The 9,514-nt window shown below is 47.4% G+C and overlaps 1 long non-coding RNA gene across 2 annotated transcripts; it reads right to left on the bottom strand.

Moving 5' to 3' along the window:
- Positions 1 to 471: 471 nt before the first annotated feature.
- LOC120967816 (uncharacterized) lies at positions 472 to 3,653 on the bottom strand. 2 transcript variants are annotated; one of them, XR_005761568.1, is made up of 5 exons: positions 3,114 to 3,653; positions 2,422 to 2,493; positions 1,766 to 1,840; positions 1,431 to 1,507; positions 472 to 779 (listed from the first exon to the last, which is right to left on the bottom strand). It is a non-coding gene; the product is annotated as an uncharacterized lncRNA (long non-coding RNA). The 2 variants fall into 2 exon arrangements; XR_005761570.1 differs by having other exon boundaries at positions 3,255 to 3,653.
- Between the last annotated feature and the right edge of the window lie 5,861 nt (positions 3,654 to 9,514).

Here is a 9,514-nt window from a genome sequence, read left to right as displayed (position 1 = left end):
GGCTCCATCTTCAGCCTAGTACAACCCAGCTTCAGCAGCAATAGCTCAAGACCCTTGCGAGGGGCCAAGCCTCGCGAGGCGGACAACACCAAGACCTCCCTGGGGGCAGCCTCGCTAGCACTAAAACAGGAACCCACCTTGAGCAGCGCACTAATGCGTTGCCCTATGCCCATATAAGTGTTGCTATGGTCTGCACCAACGGATTAATATGTGTTGCCTTTGGTGGCGTTGCAATGGTCTACAACAACGTGAATAAGCGTTGTAAGGTAGCAATGTATATAGTTGGATCCCAACAACACATCTCATGCGTTGGTGGCTACCCGCACAAAATGATCATTTCAATGCCTAGTACATTTCATAAAGAATTCATGGTATTCTATATATCATCATCCAGAATTAAAAGGTCTAGGGCATTTTATATATCACCATCGAGAATTATTAGGTCAAAGCCAATAGTGCATAGGAGACAGATGTAGTATAATAAGCATAAATGCATGATATATTAGATCAACTTGGTTGCATTACAACGAACACAATACAAAGTGTACAAAGATGTGAAACTAGTACTAGTCTGATTCTTGACCTTGCAATCAACGTCTCAGCCATTCTGAAACATAATGATTGAAACTTGGACACGAAAAATGTGTGAAACATAATTGTTGAACCACTGACATGGAAAATGACATTCTAAAACACAATGTGAAACTATCTAGTAGCACCCCCATTCTTGACCTTGCAATCGACATCTGAGCCATGCATCATCAATTTATTTTAGCAATCTACAACAAAGAAACGAGATAGGTTAATAGGGCAGTAAAATTGAAAGGGGAGGCAACATAGAAATCATGAAGGCCATGTGATAATTAATCTTGCTGCATGGTCAATAATTTCGACCTTTGTTAGTAGTTGTATCAACTTATCAGATTTTGATGATGTCGCATCAACTCGCAATACCAAGAATTCACTACCAAGTTTAAAATCATCAATTTTTAGTTTGATAATCTGCGTTGATAATTCGGATTGTAGGAACTAGGAAGAGCATTATTCTTGTCTGGATTTGTCAATTATAACATTTGTAGCTTAAAATAGTCATATTAGCTTACAATAAACTAACTCAGCTCACTCCATTATCAAGTTTCACCAAGTTAATAGAAACAAAATGTGTTTTGTAGTAAGTGAGGGAAAGTAAGGCAGGCGTACAACAGTTGATGAATTGTTTTATCTAATCTACCTACAAAGAGTCTTATCGAAGCAGTATGACCATTTTCACATGCAAGAAAAAGTGTCCTCTTGTACAAATTAGGTGCAAAAAAAGCGAACCATATGCTAGATAATAAAATATATTCAAGTAATGGTATTAATAATCAAAAAATCAATTTGAACTGGTGAACAATCACTCACGCAATATTAGATGTACTATAAGAAAATACCTCCTAGCAAATACAGCTTTGCGCTAGTAGGTTCTTGGGCCAACAATGCCGACTTGGAACAATAGAGTTTCGCTAACCTGCTGATTCGGCATACAGATTAGGAACCTACATCCGGTTTTGCCCACAGAATCAATCGCATCAAAATAGCGAAACACATGCACGTGAGAAAACTTTAGCGTACTCCTTACTCTTTTGTCATAAACTCTTACATGACCTTGGTTTTTTGGGAAAACCTCTTACACGACCTGGTTCCACGACTATGATCTGCTATACATGGCTGAAACAACCTAAATCTACTTTGACTTGGACTCGAGCGTCCTTTTTCCTAGACATACCTGACAGTCGCCGCATCTGATCACTTAGTCGTCTGGTTAATGACTGCTAGTATCGTCCCACCATCGTAGTGTGCCCTGCATGTCCAGGAAGTAGAGTGCATCAGAGGAATACTTTTGATTTTCACATTCTCGGATGAACCAAGTGCATGCTCATTGTGTTAATGGTTACAAAAAAGACAACATGTGATAGGCACATGGCCAAGAAATTGTCTGCTGACCAGTCATGCATCATTCTAGTGTTTGGAAACATCTGTGCCTCCGCACAAAATAGAAAATTAGCATAGAAATTGCAGGAATTCAGAAGCATCTGCATTGCAAAATGAAAAAGGCGCTAAACTCAATTTAGAGGTGAGATTTCAAGAATATGAGTCATATACATATGACGATAATATCAAGGTTATCATGTTCTTGTATCTCACCTTCAAATTTTATCAATTATTTAACAGTTTATATTGCATAACATGTGTAAGAATTATTTCCATATCATCTTTAGTGTGCACATTTTACCGGGTAAGAAGTTGAAACAAATATTACTTTTTGTCGGGGGAAAATAACTATACATCAACCAAAAAATACTAAGCTACAAATTTAAGTTTCCTTCCTGTAACATGAACTAGTGAAAGGGCCCTCATCATGCTATAAACACAAGGACTTACATAATTCTCAACGCTTCTTCTGCATATTGATGGGTTTCTCGTAGTTGCAAGGCATAAGTGTTGTAGATCAACCTGTTAAGAGACAGCATAAGCACACGAATGTTGACTGAAGTAAAAGACAATTTCAGAACCTGTGAGTGTCGATGGGACAGAGGATTACAGAATAAAGACAAATATTTCGACGGAGGGATGCATGTGCGACTTAATTATTTAGTATATTGTACATGTGACACCAAATAAATAAATAACAATTGAGAGTATTGGAAGGGGATTCTATATTCAAAATAATTACGCTAGTATCATGACCCATAGTTGCACTGGCATGTTGAACTTTGTAGCAATATTCTTCAATAGTATACATGATCGCATATGCTATATCGGATATCGTTGATACACTATCTCGCTCCAATTTGAACTAAGATGATATATTTTTTATGAGAAAATACTATGTCGATCTTATTGAACATGTCATTCTACGTGCTAGTATGTAATATCAATTTTCACTTGAAAAATATTTAATCTCCATTGATCCATCTACATAGGAGCAAGAAAATCTCACCCTCAAGCATGACCGGGTATGCACATACTGCTCATCCAGAATAAGTACAGATCGACACATAGTGAATCACATCTAATCAATAAACACCAGAACCAGACATGAACATCAGAGATTTAGGCAACAATTTAAGTACCTGACAAACAAAATGGTTGGGCTTTTTGAGAAATCACTCTCAACAAGGTCTTGTCTAGTCATAATGGTCGGAGTAATATGGCGCAGGACTCCTAGGCAGAGTACCGTCAATGTTAGAGTCAAGGTAGCAGAGGCGGATTACCATCGTCAAGCCTGGGCGGCTAGGCCAGCAGCTGCTCGTATGGAGATGCAGGGGTATAGTGGGCCAGCAGACAGGAGCCGTTGATCCGCACCGGCAACTAGGGTTGTTGTGAGGGCGTGTGCAGGGGCGCGGTGGACATCACGGGGGCGATGGATCAGAGGAGATCATTAGGGAGTGGGGCAGGACAGCGAGCAGCGGAGTGCGCCAGACCTTCTCGGAATCGGGGTTGGCAGCGGCAACGTTGAGATGAGAGAGAGGAATCAGGGGAGAGAGGTAGCGGAGAGAAAAACTTTGGATTTTGTTACACACATGCTCGGCTGTGTGATATCATGAGGGAGGAGGCGCAGATAAGGTGGAGGTGGCAGGTGGGTACGGGGAGGTTGCGCTTTGTGGGGAGGTGGGCAGGTTGAACTCAACAACACATTCTATCACATCGTTGCTACATATACGTTGGTGTAAGGGGGAGTTTTTTGTAATGTAGGCTGGCTCCCGAGGAGCGGAGATATCAAGGCAAGGTGTACCTCGCGAGGTTCACATGACGTGAGCCATGATGACCAAGGCCAGGCTGACACCAGCGGGCGCAGCGTACCAGTTTCCCCTTTGGTGCCAAGGGGGCAAGCGCAGGCGCGGGGTCCCGACGCATCGGGCAAAGGTTTCCATATTGGTGCAACAAGACCAAGACCGCTAGGACGACAGGACGGAGGTCATCGTCGAGCCTACTACAGTGTCACCACCAGAGCCTTTTGCAGGCGAAGACTACTTTTGTCAGGATAGCTTGTACTAGTTGTCTCCCTTTAAATTTGGCCGTTGTGGGATCCCTTCCCGCCTATATTTGGGAAGAGGGCCAAGGCCACTATAAATAGGACTTAGCCACCACCGTAGTGAGACATCTTGAATAGGGGCCATTCTACCCTGACCACCTCACCAGCTTATCGAGCTCAAGAACATCTCACCCTCTGGGGCTATTCATCCACTGTACTAGTTCATCCTCAGCCCCTCGAGGCAATCCACCACAAAGCTGGAGTAGGGTATTACACCGCAAGGTGGCCCGAACCAAGATAAATCTCTATGTCTACCGCTCTTTGGGTTCGTCGAGCTAGGTTGTGGAATCGTTGGGCCGGCAGGTTAGAGAGAAGAAGTTCTTCGTACGCACCCCAGTGTTCGAACCTCACAAGGGTCTGCGGAGCTCTAAAGCTGACAGGATGCTCTTTCCCACAAATGCATGCTTGTTACCAAACTTGAATTAAATGTCATTGGTTTTGAGCACATAAAAGACTTGTATGCACATGATCCTACTTTTTCTATCCCTTATGCCGAATGTTTGATGCATACATCTTGGGAACGCTATTACATCAAAGATGATTATCTTATGAGAGCTAACAAACAATGCATTCCCGAGTCTTCTCTTCGTTTGTTACTTTTGCAAGAATCTCATGGAGGAGGACTAATGGGATACTTTGGATGCGACAAGACATTCGCGACGCTCTCGAAGAACTACTTTTGTCCCAAGATGTTTCGCGATGTCTCATGTTTGACCAACTGGTGCTCTACATGCTGCAAAGCTAAGTCTAAAGCTCAATCCCATGGTCTCTATATGCCAATTCCTATTCCATATCACCCATGGGAAGATATTAGCATGGATTTTGTGCTTGGTTTGCCTAGGACTAGAAACGGCAAAGATTTCGTGTTTGTTGTTGTGGATCGATCCTCTAAAATGGCCCATTTCATACCATGCAACAAGATAGATGATGCTGCACATGTTGCAAATCTTTTTTGTAGGGAAATCTTGCACCTACATGGAGTGCCAAAGACGATTGTTTCGGACCGCGACGTCAAGTTCTAGAGCTACTTTTGGAAGACCTTATGCGCCAAGCTCAGAATCAAGCTTTTGTTCTCTTCGACATACCATCCACAAACCGACGGCCAAACGGCGGTGGCGAACCGAACGCTCTCCACTCTACTACGCGTGTTGATCAAGAAGAATATCAAGGAGTGCGAGGAGTGCCTACCCATTGCCGAGTACGCCTACAACCGCGCAAGATACTCGACTACCGGCAAGGCCCCCTTCGAGGTCGTCTACGGTTTCAACCCGTTGTCCCCATTGGACATTCTTCCTCTACCACTACAAGAGTGCATCAACATGAACGCGAGTTCCCAATTCAACTATCTCAAGAAGATGCATGAAGATACCAGGCACACCATCAAGCGCCAAGTACAACGACTCGCGACCAAGCTCAACATCAACAAGCAACCCATGGTATTCAACATTGGAGATCTTGTGTGGCTACACCTTCGCAAGGACCACTTCCGCAACAAACGCAAGTCCAAACTGCTACCACGAGCCGATGGACCCTTCAAGGTGCTTGAACGCTACAACAACAATGCCTACAAGATCGACATCCCACGTGACAAGTACTCCGTGAGTGACATATTCAACGTCAAAGATATATCTCCCTACCATGGTGATGAGGATTTCGATCTGAGGTCGGATCTTTTCGAAGGGGGGGGGAGATGATGCGGAGCATCCTACGGTCATCCCCATGGACCTACCATCGTCTCACCAAGTGCCAAGAGGACCTATGACATGAGCACGAGCTAGAGCTCTCGAGACCGAGGTGACTTCCTTCCTTAGTGATATTCTACATGATCCACTCGAGGCATGGTTACTACCTAAGTCCGGAATGTTGTGCAGGATCAGCTACCAAGAAGGCCCTCCCAAAGATGCGCGTGAAGACGGAACAGTCCAAAGTTCATAGACAAAGAGGAACGACGGACGGAACCGAAGAAGTCCCTAGGACCCGGACATCCGGCCCCTGGAGCTCTCAACCTCCACTGACTCCTACCAGCCGAGGCTACAGGGCCCGGACATCCGGCCCAGCCCTGGACATCCGGCCCAACACCCGGAAATCCGGCCCCTCCTATCTAGAGAGCAACTGGACCCGGACATCCAGCCCAGGGCCCGAACATCAGGCCCATCCCGAGCCGCCGGATATCCGGCCTCCATCCCGGACATCCGGCGCCCTTCACCGAACAACTCCGACGCTGGCCCCCGCCAGCCCGGACATCCGGCCCGATGCCCGGACGTCTGGCTTCCCCTGTCTGCGCACAATGAAAGGGCCGAGGCCCATGTACCCCTTCGCCCACCTAGAAAATATATACTCCTCCTCCCTCTTTCTTGGGTTAGCAAAGGATTAGCTCATTTGAGAGACAGAGCTTTGCTCATCCACTTTGTTACTTCTCCATCGGAGTTCACAGCCTCTACGAAGAAGATCCCCCAAGCGGATTCAAGACCCCTAACAGGAAGACCCTCAAGACCTCCTCACGGAGAATAACTTGCTACTTCTATCATCCCTTGTTGATCGCGGATTGTATCTCTTTGTGTTTCGAGGATCTAGCACATGTGTAATCGAATCTTGTTGGTTTGAGTGATTTCTCTCGTGTTTTCCCTCGTGTTCTTCGTAGGATCCACTCCAATTGTGAAAGATCAGCCCTAGGGTTTCCAACCTACATCATCTTGCTAGGTTGACTTGGGCCTCCTTTTATAGCTTAAGGGGCGACCACAGTGGCAAAACAGTCATTATAGTATGAATAGATAACTAACAGTCCTATCATACCTAACTCTGGCAGTTGAGATAAAGTGCATTAAATGCACTGCTAGGTGTCTTATGGAGAGGTAGCCCCCGGCTAGGTTTCTCCACCGCATGCCTAACTACCTCTTATTTGCATGACATGCCTCTGGGACAGGTGTCATTAAAGGTAATCTCTTCTCCCGTAGGTTGCCACATGCTCTATATGATCCACCTAGCCGCTCAAGAGCTTGACACCACACTGATTAGTGACTGGTGTGCCATGAGGTGGAGCGGCGGCGTCTTGGCGGAGGCCTGCCGACACGGAGCCTACCAGGCTCTTGTCTAGTGGTTTTGTTTTGGTCCTGGTGGCCCAGGAGATCTTGTCGGGCCGGCTTGGCCTCATCCCAGGCGTAGTCTCGACCCTGCTGGTGTTGCCTGCCCGGTAGGGGGAGATCTTCCTGGGGGGCTTCTCTGGTTGTCTTGTTCTTCTTAATGCGCTTCTTTATCTCATGAATATCGGTTTCTCTGCATTATCCCGTGTCAAGCATTGATACTTGATGTATGATCCGCCGCACGCCTGTGCACAAGTCTAGGCGGCAAACACAAATGTTTGTTACACCGATAGGAGCCCTCGGGCCTGGTCCGGACGTGCTGCCGGGCATCATTGGGGTAGGCCCACCAAATGCACACGCATACATATTAGTCTTCCCAGGTTTGGTGCTGAATTTTTGAGATCTTCTTAGCTCCTTCATTAACCTGGACTTGAGTCAGCTCCCAAGGGTCCCATGGTATCTTCACACTCAGATGGCATGCGTCGTTAATGTTGTAAACCAGGGGCGCCCACGTCCACGGGAATGAATTAGGGCGTCTGCGTGTGAACTGGCGTAACTGCTGTTTTACCTTAAGCTCACCCACTACGCATGTCGTTTCCACCATGCGTGCCGCATGCATTACGCGGGGTTGTTGGTGGACGTGCAAGGCATGGGAACGTGTGCCTTGGCAGAATATGCAGCACCCTGGATTGGTGTAGTGGGGTGGCCGATGAATCTGAACGCCATCCAGGGGCGCAGAGGGCTGGATTGGGAGAGCGGGGCGGTTGCCCCAGAATGGTGAAGAGCCCGCCATGGCGAGAGGAAGATGTCGCACTCATGCTTCGACCGTAACGATGAGAGCTTCTCTTCGACATCCTGCTCATGCCTCCACTACAGGTGCAACGGCTAGATCCAGTGCACGAGGTGGAGCTGCGAGGTGTGGACGGGGTCGACGTAGCACCCGTGGCTGAGGTTGACGGAGTGGTGCGCTCGACCTACTGCTCCAACACTGATAGAAGGCCATGCGAGGGACACGGCACCGGAGTTCATCGTCAAGCTACGCGATCCTCTGCGCAGCCGCCTGCGGCTCCCCCCCCCCCCGCCAGGGTGATGGAGGTCGACCAGCCGCTCGGGTTGCGGCTGCGCATGAGCAGCTATAGCAATGGTGCTGTGTGGGTGAATGGTGAGTTCCCCGCACCTCATGTCATGCTTCTCAGGCATTGTTGGAAGACTTTTGCCCGCACCCACTACTTTGTGGAAGCACATGTCCTCCGCTTCAAGTTGGTGGAGTCCAATATGCTATCCATCAAGGTCTTCGGGTGCTCAGGTCTCGCCTAGGGGGCTGCATGGAAAGCTCGAGCGACGACGAAAGCTCCTCCTCGAGCAACAGTGACGAGGAGGACACTGATGGCGAAGACGGTGATGACGAGCCCTCGGTCATCAAGCATGAAGACGACAACTCGGACTTTGGCTAAACGCCGGCCGCACCATAACTGTCAGCTAGGCGCTGGCAGCACCATCATCTGCAGCTAGACCACGATAGAGTGATTTACCGGGGTGCTTGGCCTGGACGTCACTACTTCCTCCAGCTGGACCCCGGCAGGCTCGCTGACTCCAGCTTCGTCTTCCCTACAAGTGTCCCGCTGAGCCTCGTCCCTCTATTCCTGGCAGAGGTGACCAGAGCATTGCCTAGCCGCTCTCCATGTTTCCCACCTCTTCTTCCTTTCCGAGGTGCCCTCCCGATCTTGTCAGGCTGCGTCCCGCTAGTCCTGACGGTGTTAGGTTGTGCTTCTGCCCAGGTGCTCCTTTTGTCCTCTTTCCTTCTCAATGTAACTCCTAGGAGGAGAGGGACAAGAAAGGCATTACAGAGCACTTATCTTTTTTAATCAAAACAAATGTAGGCACTTGCCAAATTAGAATCAAATTTATGTAATCCTTCATCCATGTGGATACTCGTATGACTTGCACTTGTTTGTCCACGTAATTTTGAAAAAATAGCATGGTGGATACTTGTACATGTACTTAGACATACTGAAGGACGAGCCCTCAATACTCTTTCGTGAGCAAACATTCCGGCAATGCCTCTTGCCGGCCTTTAACACAGCTTCTATCAAACCTCATTTAGTGAGCTCAAAATGGGTTAGGAGCACGACTAAAGGCTGGTCCCTTGCCAATCTCCCCAAATGCAGCTACAACCAACCTTGTCGAGTGGACTCAAATCAAGGACAGGAGCACCAATGGTAGATGCGGCAAGGTTTCCTTGCGTGCAAGTTTCTCATACATAAGTATTACATGGAGTAATGGGGAGTTCCTGGCAAAGTAAACTTATCTTTCTTTGATGTGCTTCTTATCGTTTTAGATAAGAAAGGGTCGCCAGGGA

The sequence above is a fragment of the Aegilops tauschii genome, chromosome 1 (genome assembly GCF_002575655.3).
Source record: "Aegilops tauschii subsp. strangulata cultivar AL8/78 chromosome 1, Aet v6.0, whole genome shotgun sequence".
NCBI lineage: Eukaryota > Viridiplantae > Streptophyta > Magnoliopsida > Poales > Poaceae > Aegilops > Aegilops tauschii.
Note: the sequence above shows the minus strand (reverse complement) of the source record. Positions and strands in the feature narration are given on the sequence as shown.